The 16,840-nt window shown below is 39.0% G+C and overlaps 1 pseudogene; it reads left to right on the top strand.

Annotated features, from left to right (window-relative positions):
- Positions 1–6,829: 6,829 nt before the first annotated feature.
- LOC123324428 lies at positions 6,830–6,930 on the top strand (annotated as a pseudogene).
- The last annotated feature ends 9,910 nt before the right edge of the window (positions 6,931–16,840 follow it).

Below are 16,840 nucleotides of genomic sequence, written 5' to 3' on the forward strand. Positions count from 1 at the left end.
CCTCTAAAGTATACTGAAATTGTCCAAGCATGTTATCATAAAATAGAAATTATTGGAGGGGCAAAAGCTCTTTTATCCTGATTGGCAATGAATAGTCACCAAGATAAAAGATTGCAAAAATTCCTTGTAGAGAAAGAACAAAACAAAATCCTGCCCTTTCTAGGAGGAATTTGTAGAAGATATAATATAAGAACACATTCTTTAATTGTGCATAAATAGAAAAACATGGATAAAAGATGAATAAATATTTTCAAATATTAAAATCTACAATAGCAATGGTAGTGGCAATTTTACTGATTGATAGAAAGTTAGCAACTGGGGGGAGTTGCCACATACTATTGTAGTTTCCTAAAGTGGAAATTTAATAAATAGGACTCAAGTGACTTAAAAGAGTCATGTTATTAGAAACAGTTATTGACATTTGGGAGCAAAGAACCATCACATTAGTTTCTGGTTTGGTTTGTACAACAGCCCAGGAAGTTCTCCAACATTATCACCATTCCCTTATTATAGGTAATAGTGATGTTAGAAACAGGCCAAGATAAGAATGGCCCCTAACTGATTTTGAACTCCCTGTTGGCCCCATTTTCCAAGAGGTTTAATTGGGGGCATCAGATGTACATAATTATTTACCTTTGTTCTCTCTCACTTATATTCAACTCCTGTTAGCCTAGCCAATCAAGAGATTGTGTAAATTATAGGTCAGTGCTTCTCAAACTTTAACCTGTATAAGAATTACCTAGAAAACTTGTTAAAACACAGAATCTCAGACCCAAACCCCAAAGATTCAGATTCAGTAGATCTGGGTGGGACCTGAGAATCTACATTTTAACAAGTTCTCAGGTGATGCTCCCAATGTCAGTCCTATTGATTATGTTTCTCTGGAGAATCTTGACTAATACCAATATACCATGGGAGCCCCACCCACATCATCTTGACATCCTGGCATTGCCTATTGCCATGCATGCTACTCAACGGCTTTTAACTGACACACTTGCAACTCTTAGCCTGATGGACTTCTCAGGCCAATAGAATCTACTTGACTGGTACACAGAGCAGCTGAAAGTGTCAGACAGAGAGTGGATTCTGAGAGCACCCTCAACCAATGACTGAAAGGAGTTGGTTGCCCCTTGCCTCTCAGGAATAATCCAAGGCATGTTCTACACTATCTCCCAGAGTTCACTGTAGGATTACAGGACACTGCAGTTGTCCTCGGCGGCAATATACTTGAAACTACACTCTTTATTAGGCTCTCTGCATTTCCCTGTCTCATTTCCCCATGGTCCTACTTGCACTTCTAAGGATTACCTCCTAAGTAAACTGTTTTATTCAAATCCTTGATTCAGAGTCTACTCTGGGTGCGCCCAAGCTACAGTAATAGTATATACAGGGTGAAAGAATCAATAAAGAACAGTCTGTAACAGTCCAAGCATGTTATTTAGAAACACTGAGAACAATGCCAGAAGAAACAGGTAAAATAGCTGAAAGTAATTGCCCTTGGGGAGGAGATCTGGGATAGACCTGGGGAAACAGGTAGGCAAAGAACAGCTTGTGTTTGTTAAAACTTTGTGATACTACATGATTATTTGATATATGCACATGCATTTCTTTTGTGAAAATTAAAGATAATGTTAAAATATGCTTTTGAGTTACTTGTAGAATAGGAGAAGCAGGGGAGAAGAAAAATAAAAAAAAATACTGGTTGATTAAGTTAGAAGAAGAGAGAAATTTTCTTGGAAGAAATGTGATCTTAGTAATCAAGCCAGAAAGATATGAAGGGAAGAAATCTACACAGACTTAATCTATACAGTATAGAAAGGAAGATGTACCTGAGTCTAACTGCTTATAAATATGGGAGGACAAAACAGGGTGGTGTTTTAGTCATTGCTAAAGTGAATGCGCTCAAAAGAAATGGAAAAGAGAAAGACCCAAGATTCCAGGGAGCAAAGTGGAATGGTATCCCTTGAGAAGGAATTCAGATGCAAGAAGTATTGAATAGCATTCTCTTAAAGCCATAAAAAGAATGTCCATAAAAATACAAACTGGGAAGTACCCCTTGGAGAATGAAATGTCTCCACTAAGTGATAACAGAAATCTTGAACAGCTTTTGAGAGAAAACAACTGAGAAGATCAAGATAGAATATGCAAAGCATTATTATGGAGGTGAATTTCATGGTGACCTAGTTATTGTAGCATGAATCCAGAAACTGCCACTCCTATGAGAGAATTCACTCTAAACATTCATAGAATTAAGTGGTTCAGCTTCTAGAAATAGCTGAATAAACTCCTATTAGGCCACAGATGATAACTACATACTCCAGGAAAAATATAATAACAGAATAATCTGAAGTCTTAGAGAGTGAAAACAAGAAGGCAGATTTTGGAAAGGAGTAGATATTTGGAAGAAGGGGATGAATCAAGGTGAATTTCCCATTTTTGTGGCTTTTAGCTCAGAGCTAAGCTGCAGTTGACACCATGCAGAGCATCTAGAATTCTTTGAAAGGAAACCAGTTATTCTGCTTTGAGGAACCAGAAGACATAGTGTGAGGAAATACAGCTGCAAGAAACTGAGAGAATTATCCCAGAAAGTATTTAGATAGATGAAGTTCCAAATAGCTCTGTACAAATCTCTGCTGGACCCCTCAAGTCTAGATAATGATAAAAGGACTGAACTGAGATTTGAACTCCCACCCAAGAAACAGAGTTTGAAGTTTGGTCTAACCAAGTCAATTGCCTGATAAACCAAACTGAAATTAGATAAAACAAAAAAGTCAACACTCTTCAGAGGAATTTAATACAATCCAGTCTCCACATAATAATAACCACATTGTCTGGGATACAGCCCCAAAGGCCCAACAAATCAAAACAAGGAAATTGTGACCCAGACTCAAAAGAAACAGTAATCAACGAAGACCAAACCCAAAATTATTCAGATATTAAAATTAGGAGGCAAGAGTATTAAAGCAGCTATTAAACAATGGTCAGTGAGGTGGAAGAAAATTTGCTCAAAATGCATGCAAGATAGAAAATCTCAGCAGAAAAATAGAAACTATAAAAAAATCAAATGGAAATTCTAAAACTTCAAATAGAATACTTGAAGTAAAGCATTTGCTGGGTGGAGCAGAATAGAGATAACAGAGGGAAGAGTCAGTGAACTTGAAGATAGATCAATAGAATTACTATAAAAAGAATAGGGGGGGCACCTGGGTGGCTCCATCGTTTGAGTGTCTGACTCTTGGTTTTGGCTGAGGTCATGGTCTCATGGGTCATGGGATTGAGCCCTGGGTCAGGCTCTGCGCTCAGCAGGGTGTCTGCTTGAGATTCTTTCCCTCTGCCCTCGCTCAGGCTCACTCTCTCTCTCAAATAAATAAATCTTTTTAAAAAATAGGAAGGAAGAGGGAGAGAAAGAAGGAGGAAGATAGAAAAGAAAAGGGAAAGGAAAATTAAAGGACAGAAATTCAGGGACATGAAAGTACAGTATCAAAACATATCAAAACATCTAACAAATTTATAATTAAAGTCCCAGGAGAACAATAAAGAGAGAGAATGAAGAAGAAAAGAATATTTAAAGAGATCATGGTCAAAATTTTTCCAAATTTGGGGCTCCTGGGTGGCTCAGTTGATTAAGCATCTGTCTTCAGCTCAGGTCATGATCCCAGGTACTGGGATCAAGCCCCGCATTAGGCACCCTGCTTAGCAGGAGTCTGCTTCTCTCTCTCCCTCTACCCCTCCCCCTTCTTATGCTCTCTCTCTCTCTTTATCAAACAAATAAATAAAATCTTAAAAAAAAAAAAGGAGCTCGATGAGGGACTCCATCCCAGTACCCTGGGATCATGACCTGAGCCAAAGGCAGATGTTTAACCGACTGAGCCACCCAGGCATCCCAAAAGTCACTGTTAAGGGAAAAGAGTAGACAAGCCACAAATGAGGAGAAAACTGAGATTTATTTATAAGGGTACTATTTATAAGGATGTGATCAGAATATAGGAAAACCAAAAGAGATAGTGCCAGACCAGAGCTGGTAACAGCAGAGGGCAAGCAGAGGTTACCGGAACCCAGGATAGAATCATGTACAAAAAGTTACCTTTAGAGGAGCTGTGATCTCCAGAATGCAGATCAGTGATCTTTAGTTAAGGAACACAGCCAGCTTGGGGCAATCCCATAGGATAAGACCAGGGGAATAAACAGCCTAACATTACTCTCTCCCCTCTCTCCCATCTTTCACTAAGGCTCCCTCTTGACTGAATCCAACCAGCAACCAAGTGCAGGGAAGCTGGTTGATACAGTCGTAGGAGACATGATAGGGGGCCCAACCCCATCACCTTGGCATTTATATTCCCGTATGATTTTTGTCAAAATCACATTTTAACATTTTTGTTACATGATTACACAGGACTTGCCAACAGGACCATTCCAGACGTCCCCATAGACACATGGTCCGATCTCTGCCAACTCTCAGCTTCCCCGCTCCTTCAGCTCTCACACTCCCCATCATAAGTTTAGGGATCCCAGAAAGCACAGTCTTGGACAGCACATTCATGGTGCCTGACAGACTCCTGTCTGAGGAAGCTCAGCATAACTTTCATACTCACAGCCTACTGTGGAAGATTTCCTTACTCTCATCACCATGGTTTTTAATTCTCCATCTTCTCTGCCAGGGTGGAGTGGACCAGCCGGATATGTGCACATTTGCCAGTGATATTGGACAGAGATTTTGAAATTGTAACTGACTGACTGAACCAAAATTTGAATGTGAGATAAAGTAGAAGAGTCAGGTAACTGGTAGTATTTGGAGCAGAAAGCAGCTAAATCACCAGCATAATAGAGCACTAGAATAGGGTTAGATTCTAATTTATGGGGAGATGAAAAAAAAATCAGATTTGTTAAATCTCAACTGTTTCTTGAACCAGTTTTCAATTTTTCAAGAGGCCTGCTAAGGCTTTGTGCTATATCCCAATAAACCCAAAGAAACCTTAACAGATCTCAGTTCCTTGCAAACTTAATATACCCAATTGTATCTTTCCTTCAGTTAAGTGACAGGTGTAAAAGAAAAAGGACACTTACTACCTCACACAATTGAGCAGCCTTGAAGTATTCAAGTGAAGTTTGATCTAGCCACTCAATTATATCACCAAGGACTTTTCTCATTGTCTATTCCTTCTGCCATCTACAGTTTTGGCTTCATTTCTAGGTTTCAGACAGAGCCTATTCTTTCATGGTGGCAGTAATTTCAGCCCTTACCATTTTATTATTGAGTGCTTGGAGGAGTAGAAAAGAAACTTCTGATAATTTCTGTACAAATCTTGAGATTCACTCTTATTGAATCAACTCATGTCACATTCCCATCCATGAACCAATCTCTAGGGCCAGGGGCATTATTAGAGCTAATATATCAATGTTCTACACCTGAAGTTAGAGGTAGGTTCAGCTTTTGTAAAACTATCTGACCTCCGTGGGTTTTTTTTAAGATTTTATTTACTTATTTGACAGAGAGAGACACAGTGAGAGAGGGAACACAAGCAGGGGGAGTGGGAGAGGGAGAAGCAGGCTTCCCGCAGAGCAGGTAGCCCGACTCAGAGCTCGATTCCAGGACCCTGGGATCATGACCTGAGCCGAAGGCAGACACTTAACGACTGAGCCACCCAGGTGCCCCTAGACATGGATTTTTTTTTTTATAAATACAGTATAGTACTATAATGTATTTCTCTTCCTCAGGATTTACTTAGTAATATTTTCTTTTCTCTAGCTTTTGTTAATGTAAGAATACCGTATATAATACTTACAGACAGTATGTGTTAAATCAACTGTTTATGTTATCAGTAAGGCTTCCAGTCAATAGTAGGCTATTAGTTAAGTTTTGGGGGAGTCAAAAGTTATATGTGGATTTTTGACTATGTGGGGGAGTCATTGCCCCAACCTCCATGTTACTCAAGGGTCAACTGTACAAATAACTCTCAAAATAACACATTTTAAAAATGGGCAGAGAAAATGAAGAGACACTTCACTAAAGAAGATATAGGAATGGTAGTTAAGCACATGAAAAGATGCTCAACAGTATTAGTCAATAGGAAAATGCAAATTAAAACCACAGTGAGACACCACAGCCATTAGAATGGCTAAAATTAAAACTATTGACCACGCCAAGTGTTGTTGAGGATGTGGAGGAATTAGAACAGACCCATGGTGGGAATGTAAAATGATACAAAACTTTGGGGACAGTTTGGCAGTTTCTTATAAAGTTAAATATATACCTACATATAATCTAGTCATTCTGTTCTTATTTATTCAAGAGAAAGGAAAGCATATGTCCACAGAAAGACTTTTTCACAAATGTTCATAGCAGCTTTATTTGTAATCACTAAAAACTGGAAACAACACAAAGGTCCATTAATAGGTGAATGAATAAACAAATTGTGGTATACCAATACAATAAAATACTATTCAGCGATAAAAACAAATGGACTATTGATACATGAAGCAATATGAGTAATTAAAATAATTATGATGAATAAAAGAAGCCAGGCCCCAAAAGAGAGTACATCATACTTGAGTTCATTTATATAAAATTATAGAAAATGAGAACTAGGCTATACTGATAGAAATTGGATCAGTGGTTGACTGGCAGTGGGGGGTTGGAGGGTAGGGAGACACAAGGGATGAATCACAAAGGGGCACAAGAGGGAACTTTGGGGGATATGACTATATTCCCCGTCTTGATTGTAGTGAACATTCAATAGGTGAACACATGTCAAAACATCAACTTGTACAATTCATATGTGTTTAATTCTTTGTATGTCAATTATATTTCAGTAAAATGCTAAATAAAAAAATATTTAGCACATACACTAAAATTGGAATGATACAGAGAAGACCAGCATGACCTCCCTGCACAATGATGACACACAAATTCATGAAGTTTTCCATATTAATAAATACGTACATAAGTGATATTTAAATGTTTGTTGAAAATATCCAGCCACGTTTTCATTTGACAATACTTGCTGAATACTTCCATGCACTGAACTACAAGAAAAAGTATGAGATGTAACCCCTATATTCCAAAGGCTTTCAGAGTTGTTAGCAAGTTCTCATTTTGAACTGTGGGGTCGGAGCTGTTTGTGGGAAATATGGTATAGATTTAGGATCTAGAAGTCTAGGGCCAAGGACAAGGTATGAGCTGAAGGCATAGATACTGGAGTTGGGATACACAGAGAAAATGAAATACCTTACGTGGGAGAGGAGTCTAGAAATAGATTATAAATGGAGGAGTGTAAAGACTGAGGACAGAACACTGGGGGCACCAACCATCAGATGTGCCAGTGTGAGATGGAAAGGGGTGATGGAGCTGGGATGAGAACTCAGAGTGATGGCACAGAGGAGCCGAGCCTTCTCAAACACAACGCGGTGTCTGAGGTCTCAAGGAGGCCATGGATAATTCAGCATGTCAGCTGAATTTGGCAAGTAGGAGGTCTCTTGGTGACAGCATTGTGGGTGTTATCATAGAGAGGAAGCCAGACACCAGCGCACTAATATTCTTGTATTGTGCTTTGGTTATTGTAAAGGAGGCAGAAAAGAAGCAGTTTTGGACTTTGGGATCATCCTTTCTCAGATAAGACACTACCGTACTCTAGAGCACTGAAAAGATGACATCTGAGTCTAGTTTTTACTGCTCTGCTCTTTCATTTCCCCTGGTAAACACAATCATATTCTCCTAATTTTGATCAGAATACATGACAGGCACCACTTCATTATTCTTTTTTTCCTTCACTTAAGCCCTTCATTCGAATGCCTTATTTCTTTCTAGTTCCATTTCTCTCTTTCAAGCTGCATCTCCACTTGCCCCTCTCCTCACCATCTTCAGGCATCTTAAAATCTGGTCCTGAGCTGCCAGTGGGTGGGGATTGTGGTGTAAGATCAAATTGTAGTGTCTGATTGTAGCCTAGAGAGTTTCATCAGCAGACTGTGGGAAGCCAAATGTAGGTTGATCATCCAGATGAGAACTACAGTCTCATGAAATCTTCATAGGCCTTGAAATCTTCTATGTCTCTGAAATCTTCACTACCAAAGCAGTTCACTCTTTAGAATAATGACCTACCTGGACCTCTACACCAAGATGGTCCTACTCTGTTCACAGCCACCAAGCTCTTGACTGCTATCTCTAGACCATCTGCTATCCTGCTTATTGGCAAAAGGCAATGTTGGGTGGGAGACTTTAGAATTTGGATTGAAGTAGCTTTTTCAGAGAAGTAGGCTTTGAGTAGTGTTGCTACTTTGGCTCTTTTTTAATTATTATTATTAACATATAATGTATTATTTGTTTCAGGGATACAGGTTTGTGATTCATCAGTCTTACACAATTCACAGCGCTCACCATAGCACATACCCTCCCCAATGTCCATCACCTGCTACTTGGGCTCTTATCTTATGTCCTAGTCCTAGTAACTATGCTTCTTCCTTCTTCTCCAACTTGTACTAGAATTCTTAAAACAAAATCCCCATCTCTGCTTCCTTCCTATTCCTTAGCACTTAGCTTGTCGGCTGGCTGTATCAGACAAGAATTTCAGTTGGTACCAAAGTAGTGAAAAACAGTGGCTTAAACAAGATAAAAGTTTATTTTTCTCTCATGTAAAAAACATCCAGAGGTAGGCAGGCCAGGAATGCTATGATGGTTTTCAGTGGTCAGGAACCAAGATTCTGTCTTTCTTTCTAGAACAACATCCTTAGCACTGTTTCTATTTAAAAGGTTTCCTCAGGGCCAAATTGTCTGTTGAAGTGCCAGCCATCACCATTGTCTTTCAAGGAAATAACAGGAGAAAGGGGTAAGCGCGGGGGCGGGGGGGGGGGGGGGGGATGGAAGGCACATGGCAGCTCTCTGTCCTATTTTTACAGAATTTTCCAGAAAGTTCTACCTAGCAACTGCTGCTTATATTTCATTGGCTAGAAATTAGTTACATGGCTAAACCTTGCTATGCAAACCAAATAAAACAAAGGTTCTAAGTAAGAGAGAAAGAATGGATTTTAGATACACAATCCAAAGTCTCTGACATAATTGCTCAGCTTAGGAACTTTTGCCATTCATATTATATCCCCCTCTTTCCCTGGTCCAGTGTCCTATCCTATCTCCCTGATCCTAATATCTGCTGATGGACTTCTATAAATCTGACTGCCTGATGATTACCCACCTGGGTCTCCAAATTTTGTCTGTTTCTAGAGTTTCTATGGCTATATATATAATTGTTTAAATTACTTGATTAGTCCTATTTGGCCTTCCATGCTGTTGACACCAGGCTTGGACTTCTTGTCTATGAATTCCTGGTGAGCAGTATTTTCCAGTATTGCCAAAGATGCTTGAAGTTCCCTCAGGGAGAGGAAGATGAACATATTGCACAAGAGCAAATGTGGAAAGGGTGATGACAATCATCTTGTTGAACAGGAACACACATCTGGTCTGAGGCAAGCAGATCCTTTCCCTCCGTGAACTACAGATCTCCCTCTTCTCCTCCTTGTCTAATCGGTCCTCATGTCTGGGATATGCCCCTGCATCCAAGGCCTTCATTCTCAGTTTGGTAATTAGATTGCGATTTTCCAAAATTTCTCCTCATTATGGCCTCCTTGACTCAGAATCATTTCTGGCTGTAATTTCTTCAGTCTTAGACTTCATCTTAGAAGTTACATTTTCTTGACTTTCCCCTTCACCTGAGCTGTCAGACACCCATTCTCAATAAAAGCATCTCCAGGCTCTACCCTAAGAATGGTGATAAACAAGTTTGTTGGAACAAGTTCATACTGGCTTGAGAGAGCCAATTGTTAAATTTGAAATATATTAAAAATAAAGTAAATATAAATATATGACATTGTTGAACTGTTGACAGCTTGAAACTGGCTGTGGTAGGAGTATTTACAACATAGAGATTGGCAAATGCTACCCACTAGGGCCCTTCTCTTCCCTAAAAGGTGATTTACTAGTGCACTATTGCTTGTTTCTCCCCATAATTGCCCCTTATGCATGAACACACACACACAGTGGACAGTTCTAACTCCACATCTTCACCTCTTCAGTCTACCTTAGCTTCCAGTGGCAGATAACTTTTTAATATGTCCCTACAACCAGAGATTCAACATTTTGACTCCTACCTTAAAACAAATACTTTTGACATTCGATAATCAAATATATATTTTGGAATTACATTCTGGACCCTAAATAGACTTACCTGAAACTCCCGACCACACTATTTGAGAACTGCTAATGTAGCACATCTGTCTATCTGCAGAACACATACAGCCATCTGCAGGAATCATTTGTGGGGGAAAACCTACACACTTAAGATGGCGTTTCAGTAGAGGGATTCATGTATCAGACTCAGAGATGTCTCACCCCAGAATATTAACTTCTGTGAACTTAATATTTGGAGGAAGAGAGCTAATTAATTATTATAGGTATTTCAGAAAGCCTTGTACAAACTGTGCAATGAAAAAGCTTCATGAGCCAACCAAAATTATCAAGTTGCTTTGCCTTTGACAAGAATTCTATCAGTTCGGATAATGCTGTTACCTCATCATGATCAGGAACTCTGTGACATGTACCTTTGATTAATAACAATAAAAAATGAATTATTGCTTATCATTACCATATTTTAGTAAATAAAACCATTCAAAACATGGAAGGAAAAATAATAGAAGGATGATGGAAGGTAGGGACCACTCGACTATGAATTTTTTAAGAGTATGCCAATTTTTTACTTTAAGAGAGCTAATGTTTATAAACATGTGGAGGTTGCTAATGTGGTGCCTAGAAGCACAAGCTCTAGAGACAGACCACCTGGGTTTGTGTTAGAGCTTTGTCATTTACTAGCTCTACGATTTGGGGCAAGTTTCTTAATCTCTCTGTGCCTCAGTTTTCTCACCTGTGAAACAGGAATAAAAGCACCTACCCTACATAATTATTGTAAAACCAAAATGAAATACCCCATAAAGTGCTTAGAATGGTGTCTGAGATGTAGCAAATAACTAATAAATATTTGCTTTCACTTTTATTATTAATGCTATTTTTGGAGTGCTTATGATGTGTCAGGAACTATGCTACATGCTTTAGATTCAATCTCTTGTAACAGTATGAGGAAAAAATTAAACCCATTTTGTGAGTAAGAAAACAGACCTTCAGTGAAATGATGTAACTTTTCCAAGTTCTCCTGCCTAGTAAGTGAAAGGAGGTTGGCTCAATGTAGTTTTGGGGTTCCCATTTAAATGATAGAAAGGTGTAAAACCAATCCAAGCCATGCTGATATTTAGTATTCTATTGGGAATTTCTTCCTTCATAGTCAGCCAACCCTTGCATGCTGTGGCATAAACTATCCTTGTTCTGTCTTCAGCAGAGACAGAAAAACTCATCAACATCCCTGTGTTTCCACTCGAAGGCATTAAATTTCCCTTCTGACTGGTTTTCTCCACATTGAAAAAACCCACAGCTTCCATAGGCCTTCTTTATGAACTCTATTTATTAACCATAGAATAATTTCCACAGAAGTATTTCCACTTTCTTTAACTGTAATTTTAAAATTAGACTTTAAATCTAAAGTTCATTATTAATATACGTAGGGTCCAGTATCCTTTGGCTGAACTTGCTTTGTTTATGAAGCAGCTGGATATAAGGATCCTTTTCCCCTGTTTTAGACTTCTTTCATCCCGCCTTCTTACCTAGAGGTTGCTGTCCACAAGGTGTCATGACATACTTAATAAGAATTTTAAAAATTTTCAAGTTTGCATGTCATTTTGTTTCATGGGGGTGAGTCTAGGTTCTTACATTTAGTTGTGCAATCAGGAAGACAGGTTGTTGTTTTGTGGGTTTTTTTTTTTTTTTTTTTTTTGCGGGGGAGAGACATTTAAACAGCTGTATGGACTGGTGTTCTTTAAGAGATGAATATTATGTCATTGTCAATCATTCATTCATTCTCCTTGTCTGGGTCAGGCACTGTGCTAGACACCAGGAACTAAATACAACAGTCCCTGCTCACAGGGAGTGTGTAAGTCTCCTCAGGGAGATAAATGTGCAATTACCTAATTACAACAATAGAGCAAAGCACAGAAATCAACAGGAACCTGGGGGAAAGCGGCAGGGAAGGCACCCTCAAATGTGGAGATAGTGGGGTCTGATAAAAATCGTGGGTGATCAATCAGAGACCCAGGCTCTACACCCATGCTTACAATTTACTTCATTATTACACCATCCATTATGGTTGAATTGTATCCCCGCCCATAAAAACATATGTTGGAGTCCTATCCCCGCCCCCGTACCTCAGGATGTGACCTTACTTGGAGATAGGGTCATTAAAGTGAGGTCATTAGGATGGACTCTAATCCAAAAGAGAGGAATTTGGAGACAAAGACAGACACACATGACAGGAAGACAATGTGAAGAGACATATGGAGAAGCCAGCCATCTACAAGCCAAGGAACACATATTTCCCTCCTGGCCCTCAGAAGTCATCAACCCTACAGACACCCTGATCTTGGACTTCTCGCTTCCAGAACTGTGAGACAATAAATTCTGTTATCTAAGCCCCCCATCCAGTCTGTGGTACTTGGTTATGGCCCCAGCAGACTAAAGAGCCCTGTGCTGTGACGAGCATACCCCACATCTCAGGCTCCACTCTGGGCAAGGCACTCAGAACACAACCAGCCAGAAAGCTGCCTCAATCTGCCTTTGGCTCATTTGTATGCTGTGACTCAGAGGAATCTTGAGTTTTCTTTAAAGAGCAACTTTGAGCCTACAAGATTCCTTTATCCCTCTAGTGTGGATACCACCCGTACGCTTTTGTTTATAAGATAAGTAATATACAATAATATGGGGAATTTTAGAGTACAAGCAATACCCAATAGGTAAAACTTTCCAGTAAGTAACAGATCGATGTGGCACTACTTAAGATAAATGGTTAATAAACATACAAACAGATGCGCTATCTCACATGTAATCAGATTTGTGACAGAAGTACTCTTGGTAAATGGAAGTTGTTAATACACATTAGAGAACCAACAAACGCACGCATCCAGAGTGAATGACAGCCTATTCACCTGTAACACACACACTGGTGCCATTTGTCTTCCTCTTGGAACAACTAAGGTCGAATGAACCCAGAATGATCTTCCTAGAATACACAGTGACGTGTAACCTTCAAAACAAAAAACCAAAATCCAAAAAACCCACCTTCCATTAGGTATATATTCATTTCAGGCAACAGCTTCCAAGGAGAGGTTTTTAACCTAAAAAAGTCTGAAGCAATGAAAAGGTAACCTAATATTTAGCTCCTGGATAGATTAAGCAAGTTCAGCCAAAGGACATTATTTGGGTTTTTTTTGTTCTGTTTTGTTTCCAGCATGTTTTGCCCTCAGGCCGGCAGGGTTACCTTTTCTTTTCTCACCCCAAGTTTTCCTTTTTCCCGGAAAATTTCCAAGCAGAACCCTGGTTCCAGGTCATAGCAGCTCCATCTGCTGCCACTGGAACTCAGAGGGAGTGACTCATTCCTGTGCCTTTGCCTCAGCAAGCCTTCAACAAGCCTTGTTTCCTCTGCCCATCCATCCCTCAACCCCTCGGCCTTGGCCCATGTCCACAATGGGCTTTTCCTTCAGTCTTTCTTGGTGTCTGTCCTTTTACTTTTAAAAAATATATAATTATGAAAATGATACACATAGGGAAAAAAAGAAGTGTATGAAGTTAAAAATGGAAGCCCCTCATTCCAAGGGTTATCAGCGTCAACTGTGTGCATATCCTTCAAGATACATAGATTTCTGCCTCCTTCTCCCCTTTTAGAGTGCACGCTGTATATATTGTTCTGACTTCCTCTTATCGCTCAAAAATATCTCAGCAGATGTATATCTTCCTCATTTTTAACAGTTATTATTCCTCAGTGTATATGTATTACATTTATTTAACCATTCCTCTACTCAGGAATGTTGAGGTGTGGTGCAGTGTTTTTGGCTGTTACAAATGGTAGTATGATAGACATACAACATAAATGTATTTTTGCACGCTTAGTGTTTCTGTAGGACAAATTACGTGTAATGGAAATGCATGGTCAAAGTATATATGCATTTTTAATATTTATAAATGCTGCGAATTGCTTTCCAGAATTTTTATCAATTCATACTCCAGTCAGTTGAGTATGCAAGTTGTTACTTCTTATACACACTCATGAACACTTGATATTAAAACATTTTTTTGCCAAACTGATAAGTAGAAAATGCTATCTTGTTTTTGTTTACACTCTGATTATTCGTGAGGTTGAGTGTGTTTTCATGTGCTTATTAGCACATATTCCTTCTGAGAATAACTTCTCCATATCCTGTGTCCATTTTCTTATTTTGCTTATTTTTCTTATTTTGCTGCTTCTTTTTCCTATTGATTTCGAGAAGCTATTTGTTGTTGTGCATATTAACCTCTTCCTGTTGTTTATTTATGTTGCATATATTTTCTCCCATTAGGTAACATTGTTTATGGTACCCTTCCACTGCACAGAAATGTTGTTTTTTTGGTACTCAAATCTGTTTAATCTTTTCTGTTAGTTTCTAGAGTTTTTATCATGATTTTTCTAACTAATAAAGATAGCCAATATTGTGAGTTGGCCTTATTTCCTTTTAGTCATTTATATTTTTCTTTGTTTAGATTATTAATCCATCTGGAATTTTTTCTGGAATATGGAATAAGATAAGTGTATTAGTTACGCTTAGCTCAACAGGTCTTTTTACTCAGATAACAATTCCCTGTGCGTGGTCAGCAAGTAGCTACCTTAGAGTGACTCAGAGACTCCGGCTCCTTTCATCTTCACTCTCCTCTAGGTAAGTAGTCAGCAAATGACAACCCAGGGCACACCAACCCACTGCCTGCTTTTGTAAATGGAGTTTTATTAGAACACAACCATGTCCATTTGTATACACAGAGTCTGTGACGGCTTTCCTATAAATTAGCAGAGCTGAGCAGTTACGATAGAGACTTTATGGCCCACAAAGCCTAAAATGTTTACTGTATGGCCCTTTATAGAAAATGTTTGCTGACTCTTGCTCTGGAGACCCAGACTCCTGAGTTTCCACGTGGCAGATTAGAAAGAGAGCTCATGTAGTAGGTTCTCCATGGGTGCGGCCGGGCAGTGGGGTATAAAACTTACCCTTACATTCCACTGGTCAGAATTCAGTCACGTGGCTTCACCTAACTACACAGAAGGCCGGGAAATGTGAATTAGTTGCGCCCCCAGGATGAGAGAGAAACAGATCTGTGGAATTATTAGCCAATCTCTGCCACAGTGTACCCTGCAGTGATTTGTTTCTTTCTTCCTCCCTATGTTTAATCAGAATAGGCTAGTTTATACCGCAGAAACATTGCAACTCCTAAATCTCAGTAGCTTAGAACAGCAAGGTTGATTTTCTTGCTGGTACTACATATCCGGTGAGGATGAGCAGGGGTGGCATTGCTTGTTGCACACTCCAATCCAGTGGAGAAGCCACCACCAGGCGCCTTGCTGGTTGTAGTACTGGTGGGGAAAGAGAGTGTGGTGATGCGTGAAGCTCTTAACTTCTGATACTGATACTCAGCATTTCTGAGCAAGTTGCAAGGCTACACTGTACTGCAGCAGGATAGAGAAGTGCAACCCTACCATGTCCTTCAAAAGAAGCAGGGCTAGAATATTTGTGGGCAGCCCTAATACATGCCACACTCACACACAAAGAACACATTCCTCTCCTCCCTGAGGGGAAGTCACCCAGATACTACCCAGTCACTCCCCAGTCAAAGTCAAGGATCTCTAAATGATGACTCTCCAGCAGGTCTGAATACTGGTTTGGAGCCTAGTAGTCTAATGGTCTTAGATTAAAGCCTAGCAACTAAAATTATTCTCTGTCCCCACTACTTATTCGGATGCCAAAATTGTAATAGAGGCAACAACTAATCATGGTCTCTAACAGCCTGCTCTGAATGCCCAGAGAATCAGGAGCCCAGCACAATCTAGGGGGTGGAATGTGGCATTTTGCTGAAATTAATACTGCAGGGAAAGAGTCAGCCTCATTGAAGAATAGGCAGTGTTGCCCCACACTTATAATTAAATACATTGGATGAAGGGTTTGGGTGACAATATGGAGGAAAGCATATTAAAAATACCTTCGTAGAAATATTAGAATATATAAACTAACATACTTTGTTCATTCCTCAAAGAACATTTATTCTTATGATTCTTGGCCTGTTTTCTTAAGAAAAGACCTTCACCGTTCTATTTAATTTAGAAAACAGTAAAAAGAGATTTGTGGATTATAATTATAGAGAATCATTTTGAACCATAGCTTCATGCTAGTATTAGAGAGATAACCTCCAGATCAAAATTTCAAATAATATAATTTTTCAAATAAATTTTCAATATCTGGTGCAAACACTGATACATATTTTTTCCATATTCTATTTCTTTCACCTTTTATATCTCCATGCAGTTATAGAAATGTAATTCATATGTTTTTAAAATCATTTATGCTTAACTCATCAAAATACTGCTTTGGGAGTTATTTGATGCGCAAAAAGATTTTACATACTTTTCAATAAGCATTTAAAACCCTCTCTCCCAGAAACAGAAGAAGTTTTCATTTTTTTCAGAGTGAATAATTATTTTCTTTAGTGTCTTTATAATTGTCTTTCCATGGGCTAGGCCATTCCCAGGAGAAGATTAATTTTAGTCTAGTTTGTGGTACAGTGGCCACAACCTCACTCCTATTCTCCATTTGTTTTTTTCATCAATTCAATGCTTTAACATTTTGCTCTCAATACACATGCCAGTTATTCTTATAGCTATTACCTACTTGCTGGGAAATA

This window comes from Neomonachus schauinslandi, chromosome 3 (genome assembly GCF_002201575.2).
Source record: "Neomonachus schauinslandi chromosome 3, ASM220157v2, whole genome shotgun sequence".
NCBI classification, from domain to species: Eukaryota; Metazoa; Chordata; class Mammalia; order Carnivora; family Phocidae; genus Neomonachus; species Neomonachus schauinslandi.